The sequence below is a fragment of the Rhinoderma darwinii genome, chromosome 1, assembly GCF_050947455.1.
Source record: "Rhinoderma darwinii isolate aRhiDar2 chromosome 1, aRhiDar2.hap1, whole genome shotgun sequence".
Classification (NCBI taxonomy): domain Eukaryota; kingdom Metazoa; phylum Chordata; class Amphibia; order Anura; family Rhinodermatidae; genus Rhinoderma; species Rhinoderma darwinii.
In genome coordinates this window covers 668729882-668744525 of record NC_134687.1, presented here as the reverse complement: position 1 = coordinate 668744525, position 14644 = coordinate 668729882, and the positions used below count along the sequence as shown (strand labels likewise).

The window sequence follows — 14644 nt, the reverse complement described above, 5'->3', positions numbered from 1 at the left end:
CATTTCGAATATCTCGTCATGCCCTTTGGGTTGTGTAATGCTCCCGCGGTCTTCCAGAATTTCATAAATGAGATTTTAAGAAACTACCTGGGGGTATTTCTTGTAGTGTACCTTGATGATATACTTGTGTTTTCCAAGGACTGGTCCTCCCACATTGAGCATGTCAGGAAGGTGCTCCAGGCCTTTCGTGGGAAAACAAACTCTTTGCTAAAACCGAAAAATGTGTGTTTGGGGTGCAGGAGATACAATTTTTGGGTCAAATCCCCACTCCTAACGAATTCCGCATGGACCCTGCCAAGGTTCAGGCTGTGGCTGAATGGGTCCAACCTGCCTCCCTGAAAGCTTTACAGTGCTTCCTGGGGTTTGCTAATTATAACAGGAGATTTATTGCTAACTTCTTGGTCATCGCTAAGCCTCTTACAGACCTTACTCGCAAAGGTGCTGATCTCCTCCACTGGCCTCCGGAGGCGGTCCAGGCTTTTGAGATCCTTAAGAGTTGCTTTATCTCTGCCCCAGTACTTATTCAGCCTAACTAAATGGAGCCATTCATTGTGGAGGTTGACGCCTACGAGGTGGGAGTGGGTGCTGTCTTGTCCCAGGGTACCAGGTCTCTCACCCATCTCCATGCCTGTGCCTACTTCTCCAGGAAGTTCTCCCCCACTGAGAGTAACTATGACGTTGGCAACCGCGAACTCTTAGCCATTAAATGGGCATTTTAAGAGTGGCGCCACTTCTTGGAGATGGGCTAGGCACCAGGTACTGACCACAAGAATCTGGTTTTCCTAGTCTGCCCGGAGGCTAAGCCCGAGACAAGCTCAATGGGCGTTGTTTTTTACTAGATTCAACTTTGTGGTCACCTATAGGGCTGGGTCTAAAAATATTAAAGCTGATGCACTGTCGCATAGCTTCATGGCCAGCCCTCCTCCGGAGGAGCATCCTGCTTGTGTTTTGCAAGAAACAGCTTCTGTGTCGACGCCTGTGGTTAATCAGCCTGCATCTGTTCCTAGGTCTGCTAGAGTGACTCGATCTGCTACCACTCAGGCTGGTCGGCTGAGGAGTGGAAGAACCTATCACAGCCTGGCCAGACAGTTCTAGCTCCCGCCCTTGGTCTATTTATACCTTCATTTGCTGCTTGTCCTTTGCCTGTGATTCTCCTGTTTCTTGGCTCTGCTGTTCCTGCTATTACTATTGACCTCTGCTTCATATTGACCCTGCTTGACTGACTATTCTCCTGTTCTGCTTTTGCTACTGCGTACTCTCCTGGTTTGACTCGGCTCATCCTCTACTCTTGTTGCTCACGGTGTTGCCGTGGGCAACTGCCCCACTGCCCTTGCTTCTTTGTACCTTTTTGTCTTGTTTTGTCTGTCGTGCACATAGTGAGCATAGAGACCGTCGCCCAGTTGTACGCCGTCGCCTAGGACGGGCCATGCAAGTAGGCAGGGACTGAGTGGCGGGTAGATTAGGGCTCACCTGTCCGTCTCCCTACCCCGACATTACATCCTATATACAAGAATATAACTACTATAATACTGCTCCTATATACAAGAATATAACTACTATAATACTGCCCCCTATATACAAGAATATAACTAATATAATACTGCCCCTATATACAAGAATATAACTACTATAATACTGCCTCCTATATACAAGAATATAACTAATAGCTATTTATCAGGTAGTGCAAAAATTATCCCTTTATTGGGGAGTAGCAACAGGTTTGGTGTTTTTTTAAAGAAAATACATAAATATCATCCACCCCGACTTCATGTGCTAGTGACAGTGCTCCTGATCATCCTGGAAAGTGAAAGCAATGGGTTTTTACTCTATTCGGAAACACAGACTGATGTATAAGGCCAGGATCACACACACACAGTTTCGATGCAGTTTTTGCCTCAATTTTTATGAGCCAAAGCTAGAAGTGGATCCAAAAGGAAGGAATGGTATAAACGAAAGAGTGATACGTCTCCTATCTTTTTGTCCATATTCTGTGTTTTGGCTAACGAGTGACGTGACATCTGTATCAGCAGGCAGGGGCACGCGATCAACACTTTACAATTACTATTATTGAAGATTTGTGAACGATGTGTTGAAGATTGCGGATTCACAAATTAGTGTAAGAATTATATAGCTGCAGCAGCACTAACTCACAGCAATGGCTGCCTGTCTAATGAACACACTGACACCTATCTCTCTCTAAAATCTCTCTATCAAAATATTAAATCGTTAAAGTACCTATTCTTATCTGCTCACTATGAAACACTCACTGACATTTATCCACTATCTATTTGTATTCTGTGTGTTACTATCTCGCCTCTCTATTTTATGTTACTCTTCCTCATTCTCTGTTTGACGTCCTCTCGCTCCTCTCTGTATTCTGTGTATTACTACCTCTCACTATCTGTCTGAGGTCCTCTCTTTATTGTTTTACTATGTCTTACTCTCTGTCTGAAGTGTTCTCTCTCCACTCTGTATTACATAGTTTGTACGGTTGAAAAAAGACACATGTCCATCAAGTTCAACCAAGGGATGGGAAAGGGGAAGTGGGATAGGAAAGGGGAAGTAAAAAATTTCTACACATAGCAGTTAATATTTTTTTGTTCTAGGAAATTATCTAAGCCTTTTTTAAAGCCATCTACTGTCCCCGCTGCGACCAGCTCCTGCGGTAGGCTATTCCATAGATTCACAGTTCTCACAGTAAAGAAGGCTTGTCGCCTCTGCAGGTTGAACCTTTTTTTCTCCAGACGGAGGGAGTGCCCCCTTGTTTTTTGAGGGGGTTTTACATGGAACAGGATTTCACCATATTTTTTGTATGCGCCATTCATATATTTATATAAGTTAATCATGTCCCCCCTTAGTCGTCTTTTCTCAAGGCTAAATAGGTTTAGTTCTTTTAATCTTTCCTCATAACTTAGATTCTCCATGCCCCTTATTAGCTTCGTTGCTCTTCTTTGTATTTTTTCCAACTCCAGGGCATCCTTTCTATGAACTGGAGCCCAGAACTGGACTGCATATTCTAGATGAGGCCTCACTAATGCTTTGTAAAGTGGTAATATTACATCCCTGTCCCGCAAGTCCATGCCTCTTTTGATACACGACAATATTTTGCTGGCCTTTGAAGCAGCTGATTGACACTGCATGCTGAAATTTAGTTTATGATTTACAAGTACACCCAGATCCTTCTCAACAATTGACTCCCCCAGTGTAGCTCCCCCTAGGACATATGATGCTTGCAGGTTTTTCGTACCCAGATGCATAACTTTACATTTATCTACATTAAACTTCATTTGCCAAGTGGACGCCCAAACACTTAGTTTGTTTAAATGTGCCTGCAATTCATGAACATCTTCCATAGTCTGAACTATATTACATAGCTTGGTGTCATCTGCAAAAATAGAAATAGTGCTATTAATCCCATCCTCTATATCATTAATAAATAAGTTGAATAATAGTGGTCCCAGCACTGAACCCTGGGGTACACCACTTATAACTGGGGACCATTCAGAGTAGGAATCATTGACCACAACTCTCTGGATACGGTCCTTGAGCCAATTCTCAATCCAATTACAAACTATACTTTCTAAACCTATAGTCCTTAATTTACCCATTAGGCGTCTATGAGGGACAGTGTCAAATGCCTTTGCAAAGTCCAAAAACACTATATCCACAGCGGCCCCTCTGTCTAGGCTTCTGCTTACCTCTTCATAAAAACAAATCAGGTTGGTTTAACAGCTTCTGTCCTTTGTAAAACCATGCTGGCTGTCACTTATAATACTATTTATTGTCACATAATTCTGTATATAGTCCCTCAATAGCCCCTCAAACATTTTCCCCACAATTGATGTTAAGCTTACTGGTCTATAATTACCCGGCGAAGACCTAGTGCCCTTTTTGAAAATAGGCACCACATTTGCCCTGCGCCAGTCCCTTGGCACTATACCACTCATGAGAGACTCTCTAAATATTATGAAGAGGGGGACAGAAATAACAGAACTAAGCTCTTTAAGAACTCTAGGGTGTAACCCATCTGGTCCCGGGGCCTTGTGTACATTTATTTTATTTAATTTAGCTTGGACCATATCTACATTCATCCAATTCAGTATATCAACTGATAAATTAACAGCACTGGCACCGGCTACATCAGCTGCTCCTTCTTCTGTTGTATATACAGAGCGGAAGAACCCATTTAGTAACTCTGCCTTCTCTTGATCCCCTGTGACCAACTCCCCATTACCATTATCTAGGGGTCCTACATGTTCAGACCTTGGCTTTTTTGCATTTATATGCTTGAAGAATTTTTTAGGATTTGTTTATTCTGTTACGATCTCTCTCTCTGCCTGACATCCTCTCTCTTCTCTCTGTATGCCATGCATTACTATCTCACTCTCTGTCTGAGGTCCTCTCTTTATTCTGTGTTTTACTATTTCTTACTCTCTGTCTGACGTCCTCTCTCTCCTCTATGTATTCTGTGTGTTACTATAAGACACTCACTGTGTAAGGTCCTCTCTCTCCTGTTTATTGTTTTGCTATCTCTTACTCTCTGTCTGACGTCCTCTCTCCTCTTTATTCTGTTACTATCTCTCTTCTCCGACCGTTGTGTGTGTCAAAATTTGCTGCATTTTCCTCTCCTGGGTCATATTCTTGGTAAGATCTTTTTCCTCTGACCTGGCTTGATTCTGTTCCCGGACCTGCACATCATCTCCTCTGATGCAGTGTATCAGATGTTCTCTCTATCCTATTCTCACTATGCTCTCTCTTCTCCACCCTAGTCTTGTCTATCTTTTTATATCTGACCTGGCTTTTCCTCTATGACCTGTACGTCTTACTCTCTGCTGCCTGGTATTCTCCGCTATCATTCTCTTTCCTTATCCCCCTTTGACCTAGTCCCATATGTCCCCTCCACTCCATCTTGTACATGACACACTCTCTCTACTATCCTGGTCTAACTCTGCTCTCTCCTCCATTATGCTCGTGTGATACTTTCCTGGGTACCATCTTTATCCTCTGTCCTCAATCTGCCTTAATTCCTCTGCCGTCGATACGCTATATTGAAACACTCTGTATTCTTTGTTCGGGTCCATTTTTTATTTATCTTTTTCGTCTTTAGCTTTATACTCTCCCTACTTTTAATACACTCTCTGTACTTTGTCCTGTTATTCTCCATCAACTCCAGATAAATATGAACTCTCCTCCACACAAATCTTTACTCGTCTGCACTGTTCTTACGACTGTGTTCTCTTCTCTGTCTTCTTCTACTAGCTCTCTCCTCCTACGCTCTCTTCTTCTACTCGCTCTCTCTACTAATCTTCTTGTACTAGCTCTCTCCTTCTACGCTCTTCTTCAACTCGCTCTCTCTACTACTCTTCTACTAGCTCTCTCCTTCTACGCTCTCTTCTTCTACTCGCTCTCTCTCCTTCTACGCTCTCTTCTTCTACTCGCTCTATAACTCTCTCTCATTCTACTCTCTCTCCTTCTATGCTCCCTTCTTCTACGTTCTCTCTCCTTCTACGCTCTTCCTCCTTCTACTCTCTCTCTTCTCAGCCCGAATACCTGATAAATTGACTGTTAATCCGATCATCCTTTATATGTTTTCTTCTCCAAATATTTTTTTTGCTCTCTCTCTCTAATACCACAGTCTGTTGTCCTCTCTTCTCCATCGCTATTTCTTAATACTCTCTGTATATTCTTCTCTTTAATACCAGTCTGTTGTCCTCTCTCCTCCATCGCTTGTTCTTAATACTCTCTGTATTTTCTTCTCTCTCTAATACCAGTCTGTTGCCCTCTCCTCCATCGCTTGTTCTTAATACTCTATGTATTTTCTTCTCTCTAATACCAGTCTGTTGTCCTCTCTCCTTCATCCCTTGTTCTTAATACTCTCTGTATTTTCTTCTCTCTCTAATACCAGTTTTTTGTCCTCTCCTCCATCGATTGTTCTTAATACTCTCTGTATTTTCTTCTCTCTCTAATACCACAGTCTGTTGTACTCTCTCCTCCCTCGCTTGTTCTTAATACTCTGTGTATTTTCATCTCTCGAATACCAGTCTGTTGTCCTCTCTCCTCCATCATCCTGTTCTTAATACTCTCTGTATTTTCTTCTCTCTCTAATACCAGTCTGTTGGCCTCTCTCCTCCCTCGCTTGTTCTTAATACTATCTAACACCAGTCTGTTGTCCTCTCTCCTCCATCATCCTGTTCTTAATACTCTCTGTATTTTCTTCTCTCTCTAATACCAGTCTGTTGTCCTCTCTTCTCCATCGCTTGTTCTTAATACTCTCTGTATTTACTTCTCTCTAATACCAGTCTGTTGTCCTCTCTGCTCCATCGCTTGTTCTTAATACTCTCTGTATTTTCTTCTCTCTCTAATACCACAGTCTGTTGTCCTCTCTCCTCCATCCCTTGTTCTTAATACTCTCTGTATTTTCTTCTCTCTAATACCACAGTCTGTTGTCCTCTCTCCTCCATCATCTTGTTCTTAATACTCTCTGTATGTTCTTCTCTCTCTAATACCAGTCTGTTGTCCTCTCTCCTCCATCATCCTGTTCTTAATACTCTCTGTATTTTCTTCTCTCCCTAAAACCAGTCTGTTGTCCTCTCTCCTCCATCGATTGTTCCTAATACTCTCTGTATTTTCTTCTCTTTCTAATACCAGTCTGTTGTCCTCTCTTCCCATCGATTGTTCATAATACGCTCTGTATTTTTTTCTCTCTATAAAAATACCAGTCTGTTGTCCTCTCTGCTCCATCGCTTGTTCTTAATACTCTCTGTATTTTCTTCTCTCAAATACCAGTCTGTTGTCCTCTCTCCTCCATCATCCTGTTCTTAATACTCCCTGTATTATCTTCTCTCTAATACCACAGTCTGTTGTCCTCTCTGCTCCATCGCTTGTTCTTAATACTCTCTGTATTTTCTTCTCTCTAATACCACAGTCTGTTGTCCTCTCTCCTCCATCATCCTGTTCTTAATACTCTCTGTATTTTCTTCTCTCTCTAATACCAGTCTGTTGTCCTCTCTGCTCCATCGCATTTTCTTCTCTCTCTAATACCAGTCTGTTGTCCTCTCTGCTCCATCGCTTGTTCTTAATACTCTCTGTATTTACTTCTCTCTAATACCAGTCTGCTGAACTCTCTTCCCATCGATTGTTCATAATACTCTCTGTATTTTATTCTCTCTATAAAAATACCAGTTTGATGTCCTCTCTCCTCCATCGCTTGTTCTTAATACTCTCTGTATTGTCTTCTTTCTAATACCAGTCTGTTGTCCTCTCTTTTCCATCGATTGTTAATACTCTCTGTATTTACTTCTCTCTAATACCTGTCTGTTGTCCTCTCTGCTCCATCGCTTGTTCTTAATACTCTCTGTATTTTCTTCTCTCTAATACCAGTCTGTTGTCCTCTCTTCTCCATCGCTTGTTCTTAACACTCTCTGTATTTTCTTCTCTCTAATACCACAGTCTGTTGTCCTCTCTCTCCCCCATCACTTCACGTGAATCTTTCCTTCCGTCTATGGTCACCTCCTTCCTGTTCCTTGCTGATCTAATCTTTATTGTTACTGATCTCTTCCATGGTCGTCTAATTTGATCAAATGTCTCTCTGTGAGATCGCATGTAACAATATCTTTTTTTTATGCTTACTTTTTGTCACATTAGATGGATGAGGTCTATGGCACATACTCTCTGTATGTTCTTATCTCTCTAATACCAGTCTGTTGTCCTCTCTCCGCCATCATCCTGTTCTTAATACTCTTTGTATTTTCTTCTCTCCCTAATACCAGTCTGTTGTCCTCTCTCCTCCATCGATTGTTCCTAATACTCTCTGTATTTTCTTCTCTTTCTAATACCAGTCTGTTGAACTCTCTTCCCATCGATTGTTCATAATACTCTCTGTATTTTATTCTCTCTATAAAAATACCAGTTTGATGTCCTCTCTCCTCCATCGCTTGTTCTTAATACTCTCTGTATTGTCTTCTTTCTAATACCAGTCTGTTGTCCTCTCTTTTCCATCGATTGTTCTTAATACTCTCTGTATTTTCTTCTCTCTCTAATACCACAGTCTGTTGTCTTCTCTCCTCCATCACTTGTTCTTAATAATCTTTGTATTTTCTTCTGTCACTAATACCAGTCTGTTGTTCTCTCTCCTCCATTGCTTGTTCTTAATACTCTCTGTATTTTCTTCTCTAATACCAGTCTGTTGTCCTCTCTCCTCCATCATCCTGTTCTTAATACTCTCTGTATTTTCTTCTCTCTGATACCACAGTCTGTTGTCCTCTCTCCTCCATCGATTGTTCTTAATACTCTGTATTTTCTTCTCTCTAATACCAGTCTGTTGTCCTCTCTGCTCCATCGTTTGTTCTTAATACACCCTGTATTATCTTCTCTCTCTAATACCACAGTCTGTTGTGCTCTCTCCTCCATCGCTTGTTCTTAATACTCTGTATTTTCTTCTTTCTAATACCAGTCTGTTGTCCTCTCTCCTCCATCGCTTGTTCTTAATACTCTCTGTATTTTCTTCTCTCTAATACCAGTCTGTTGTCCTCTCTGCTCTATCGCTTGTTCTTAATACTCTGTATTTTCTTCTCTCTAATACCAGTCTGTTGTCCTCTCTCCTTCATCATCCTGTTCTTAATACTCTCTGTATTTTCTTCTCTCTCTAATACCAGTCTGTTGTCCTCTCTGCTCCATCGCATTTTCTTCTCTCTCTCTAATACCAGTCTATTGTCCTCTCTGCTCCATCGCTTGTTCTTAATACTCTCTGTATTTTCTTCTCTCTAAAAATACCAGTTTGATGTCCTCTCTCCTCCATCATCCTGTTCTTAATACTCTCTGTATTTTCTTCTCTCCCTAAAACCAGTCTGTTGTCCTCTCTCCTCCATCGATTGTTCCTAATACTCTCTATATTTTCTTCTCTTTATAATACCAGTCTGTTGTCCTCTCTTCCCATCGATTGTTCATAATACGCTCTGTATTTTTTTCACTCTATAAAAATACCAGTCTGTTGTCCTCTCTGCTCCATCGCTTGTTCTTAATACTCTGTGTATTTTCTTCTCTCAAATACCACAGTCTGTTGTCCTCTCTCCTCCATCATCCTGTTCTTAATACTCTCTGTATTTTCTTCTCTCTCTAATACCAGTCTGTTGTCCTCTCTGCTCCATCGCATTTTCTTCTCTCTCTCTAACACCAGTCTGTTGTCCTCTCTGCTTCATCGCTTGTTCTTAATACTCTCTGTATTTTCTTCTCTCTAATACCAGTCTGTTGTCCTCTCTGCTCCATCGCTTGTTCTTAATACTCTCTCTAATACCAGTCTGTTGTCCTCTCCTCCCTCGCTTGTTCCTAATACTCTCTGTATTTTCTTCTCTCTCTAATACCACAGTCTAATGTCCTCTCTCCTCCATCGCTTGTTCTTAATACTCTCTGTATTTTCTTCTCTCTCTAATACCAGTCTGTTGTCCTCTCTCCTCCCTCGCTTGTTCTTAATAGTCTCTGTATTTTCTTCTCTCTAATACCAGTCTGTTGTCCTCTCTCCTCCATTGCTTGTTCTTAATACTCTCTGTATTGTCTTCTCTCTCTAAAAATACCAGTTTGATGTCCTCCCTCCTCCATCGCTTGTTCTTAATACTCTGTATATTCTCTATAATACCAGTCTGTTGTCCTCTCTCCTCCCTCGCTTGTTCCTAATACTCTCTGTATTTTCTTCTCTCTCTAATACCACAGTCTAATGTCCTCTCTCCTCCATTGCTTGTTCTTAATACTCTCTGTATTTTCTTCTCTCTAATACCACAGTCTGTTGTCCTCTCTCCTCCATCATCCTGTTCTTAATACTCTCTGTATTTTCTTCTCTCTAATACCAGTCTGTTGTCCTCTCTCCTCCATTGCTTGTTCTTAATACTCTCTGTATTGTCTTCTCTCTAATACCAGTCTGTTGTTCTCTCTCTCCTCCATCGCTTGTTCTTAATACTCTCTGTATTTTCTTCTCTCTAAAAATACCAGTTTGATGTCCTCTCTCCTCCATCATCCTGTTCTTAATACTCTCTGTATTTTCTTCTCTCCCTAAAACCAGTCTGTTGTCCTCTCTCCTCCATCGATTGTTCCTAATACTCTCTATATTTTCTTCTCTTTATAATACCAGTCTGTTGTCCTCTCTTCCCATCGATTGTTCATAATACGCTCTGTATTTTTTTCACTTTATAAAAATACCAGTCTGTTGTCCTCTCTGCTCCATCGCTTGTTCTTAATACTCTCTGTATTTTCTTCTCTCTAATACCACAGTCTGTTGTCCTCTCTCCTCCATCATCCTGTTCTTAATACTCTCTGTATTTTCTTCTCTCTCTAATACCAGTCTGTTGTCCTCTCTGCTCCATCGCATTTTCTTCTCTCTCTAATACCAGTCTGTTGTCCTCTCTGCTCCATCGCTTGTTCTTAATACTCTCTGTATTTACTTCTCTCTAATACCAGTCTGCTGAACTCTCTTCCCATCGATTGTTCATAATACTCTCTGTATTTTATTCTCTCTATAAAAATACCAGTTTGATGTCCTCTCTCCTCCATCGCTTGTTCTTAATACTCTCTGTATTGTCTTCTTTCTAATACCAGTCTGTTGTCCTCTCTTTTCCATCGATTGTTAATACTCTCTGTATTTACTTCTCTCTAATACCTGTCTGTTGTCCTCTCTGCTCCATCGCTTGTTCTTAATACTCTCTGTATTTTCTTCTCTCTAATACCAGTCTGTTGTCCTCTCTTCTCCATCGCTTGTTCTTAACACTCTCTGTATTTTCTTCTCTCTAATACCACAGTCTGTTGTCCTCTCTCTCCCCCATCACTTCACGTGAATCTTTCCTTCCGTCTATGGTCACCTCCTTCCTGTTCCTTGCTGATCTAATCTTTATTGTTACTGATCTCTTCCATGGTCGTCTAATTTGATCAAATGTCTCTCTGTGAGATCGCATGTAACAATATCTTTTTTTTATGCTTACTTTTTGTCACATTAGATGGATGAGGTCTATGGCACATACTCTCTGTATGTTCTTATCTCTCTAATACCAGTCTGTTGTCCTCTCTCCGCCATCATCCTGTTCTTAATACTCTTTGTATTTTCTTCTCTCCCTAATACCAGTCTGTTGTCCTCTCTCCTCCATCGATTGTTCCTAATACTCTCTGTATTTTCTTCTCTTTCTAATACCAGTCTGTTGAACTCTCTTCCCATCGATTGTTCATAATACTCTCTGTATTTTATTCTCTCTATAAAAATACCAGTTTGATGTCCTCTCTCCTCCATCGCTTGTTCTTAATACTCTCTGTATTGTCTTCTTTCTAATACCAGTCTGTTGTCCTCTCTTTTCCATCGATTGTTCTTAATACTCTCTGTATTTTCTTCTCTCTCTAATACCACAGTCTGTTGTCTTCTCTCCTCCATCACTTGTTCTTAATAATCTTTGTATTTTCTTCTGTCACTAATACCAGTCTGTTGTTCTCTCTCCTCCATTGCTTGTTCTTAATACTCTCTGTATTTTCTTCTCTAATACCAGTCTGTTGTCCTCTCTCCTCCATCATCCTGTTCTTAATACTCTCTGTATTTTCTTCTCTCTGATACCACAGTCTGTTGTCCTCTCTCCTCCATCGATTGTTCTTAATACTCTGTATTTTCTTCTCTCTAATACCAGTCTGTTGTCCTCTCTGCTCCATCGTTTGTTCTTAATACACCCTGTATTATCTTCTCTCTCTAATACCACAGTCTGTTGTGCTCTCTCCTCCATCGCTTGTTCTTAATACTCTGTATTTTCTTCTTTCTAATACCAGTCTGTTGTCCTCTCTCCTCCATCGCTTGTTCTTAATACTCTCTGTATTTTCTTCTCTCTAATACCAGTCTGTTGTCCTCTCTGCTCTATCGCTTGTTCTTAATACTCTGTATTTTCTTCTCTCTAATACCAGTCTGTTGTCCTCTCTCCTTCATCATCCTGTTCTTAATACTCTCTGTATTTTCTTCTCTCTCTAATACCAGTCTGTTGTCCTCTCTGCTCCATCGCATTTTCTTCTCTCTCTCTAATACCAGTCTATTGTCCTCTCTGCTCCATCGCTTGTTCTTAATACTCTCTGTATTTTCTTCTCTCTAAAAATACCAGTTTGATGTCCTCTCTCCTCCATCATCCTGTTCTTAATACTCTCTGTATTTTCTTCTCTCCCTAAAACCAGTCTGTTGTCCTCTCTCCTCCATCGATTGTTCCTAATACTCTCTATATTTTCTTCTCTTTATAATACCAGTCTGTTGTCCTCTCTTCCCATCGATTGTTCATAATACGCTCTGTATTTTTTTCACTCTATAAAAATACCAGTCTGTTGTCCTCTCTGCTCCATCGCTTGTTCTTAATACTCTGTGTATTTTCTTCTCTCAAATACCACAGTCTGTTGTCCTCTCTCCTCCATCATCCTGTTCTTAATACTCTCTGTATTTTCTTCTCTCTCTAATACCAGTCTGTTGTCCTCTCTGCTCCATCGCATTTTCTTCTCTCTCTCTAACACCAGTCTGTTGTCCTCTCTGCTTCATCGCTTGTTCTTAATACTCTCTGTATTTTCTTCTCTCTAATACCAGTCTGTTGTCCTCTCTGCTCCATCGCTTGTTCTTAATACTCTCTCTAATACCAGTCTGTTGTCCTCTCCTCCCTCGCTTGTTCCTAATACTCTCTGTATTTTCTTCTCTCTCTAATACCACAGTCTAATGTCCTCTCTCCTCCATCGCTTGTTCTTAATACTCTCTGTATTTTCTTCTCTCTCTAATACCAGTCTGTTGTCCTCTCTCCTCCCTCGCTTGTTCTTAATAGTCTCTGTATTTTCTTCTCTCTAATACCAGTCTGTTGTCCTCTCTCCTCCATTGCTTGTTCTTAATACTCTCTGTATTGTCTTCTCTCTCTAAAAATACCAGTTTGATGTCCTCCCTCCTCCATCGCTTGTTCTTAATACTCTGTATATTCTCTATAATACCAGTCTGTTGTCCTCTCTCCTCCCTCGCTTGTTCCTAATACTCTCTGTATTTTCTTCTCTCTCTAATACCACAGTCTAATGTCCTCTCTCCTCCATTGCTTGTTCTTAATACTCTCTGTATTTTCTTCTCTCTAATACCACAGTCTGTTGTCCTCTCTCCTCCATCATCCTGTTCTTAATACTCTCTGTATTTTCTTCTCTCTAATACCAGTCTGTTGTCCTCTCTCCTCCATTGCTTGTTCTTAATACTCTCTGTATTGTCTTCTCTCTAATACCAGTCTGTTGTTCTCTCTCTCCTCCATCGCTTGTTCTTAATACTCTCTGTATTTTCTTCTCTCTAAAAATACCAGTTTGATGTCCTCTCTCCTCCATCATCCTGTTCTTAATACTCTCTGTATTTTCTTCTCTCCCTAAAACCAGTCTGTTGTCCTCTCTCCTCCATCGATTGTTCCTAATACTCTCTATATTTTCTTCTCTTTATAATACCAGTCTGTTGTCCTCTCTTCCCATCGATTGTTCATAATACGCTCTGTATTTTTTTCACTTTATAAAAATACCAGTCTGTTGTCCTCTCTGCTCTATCGCTTGTTCTTAATACTCTGTGTATTTTCTTCTCTCAAATACCACAGTCTGTTGTCCTCTCTGCTCTATCGCTTGTTCTTAATACTCTCTGTATTTTCTTCTCTCTCTAATACCAGTCTGTTGTCCTCTCTGCTCCATCGCATTTTCTTCTCTCTCTCTAACACCAGTCTGTTGTCCTCTCTGCTTCATCGCTTGTTCTTAATACTCTCTGTATTTTCTTCTCTCTAATACCACAGTCTGTTGTCCTCTCTTCTTCATCGCTTGTTCTTAATACTCTCTGTATTTTCTTCTCTCTCTAATACCAGTCTGTTGTCCTCTCTGCTCCATCGCATTTTCTTCTCTCTCTCTAACACCAGTCTGTTGTCCTCTCTGCTCCATCGCTTGTTCTTAATACTCTCTGTATTTTCTTCTCTCTAATACCACAGTCTGTTGTCCTCTCTTCTTCATCGCTTGTTCTTAATACTCTCTCTAATACCAGTATGTTGTCCTCTCTCCTCCCTCGCTTGTTCCTAATACTCTCTGTATTTTCTTCTCTCTCTAATACCAGTCTGTTGTCCTCTCTCCTCCCTCGCTTGTTCTTAATAGTCTCTTTATTTTCTTCTCTCTAATACCAGTCTGTTGTCCTCTCTCCTCCATTGCTTGTTCTTAATACTCTCTGTATTGTCTTCTCTCTCTAAAAATACCAGTTTGATGTCCTCCCTCCTCCATCGCTTGTTCTTAATACTCTGTATATTCTCTATAATACCAGTCTGTTGTCCTCTCTCCTCCCTCGCTTGTTCCTAATACTCTCTGTATTTTCTTCTCTCTAATACCACAGTCTGTTGTCCTCTCTCCTCCATCATCCTGTTCTTAATACTCTCTGTATTTTCTTCTCTCTAATACCAGTCTGTTGTCCTCTCTCCTCCATTGCTTGTTCTTAATACTCTCTGTATTGTCTTCTCTCTAATACCAGTCTGTTCTCTCTCTCCTCCATCGCTTGTTCTTAATACTCTCTGTATTTTCTTCTCTCTAAAAATACCAGTTTGATGTCCTCTCTCCTCCATCGCTTGTTTTTAATACTCTCTGTAATTTCTGCTCTCTAATACCAGTCTGTTGT

The 14644-nt window shown here is 40.7% G+C and overlaps 1 protein-coding gene across 3 annotated transcripts in view; it reads right to left on the bottom strand.

The window, feature by feature from the left end:
* The window catches only part of GBA2 (glucosylceramidase beta 2), a 91225-nt gene that overhangs the window by 66754 nt on the left and 9827 nt on the right, over positions 1-14644 (bottom strand). The gene's annotated exons all lie outside the window — the stretch shown is intronic.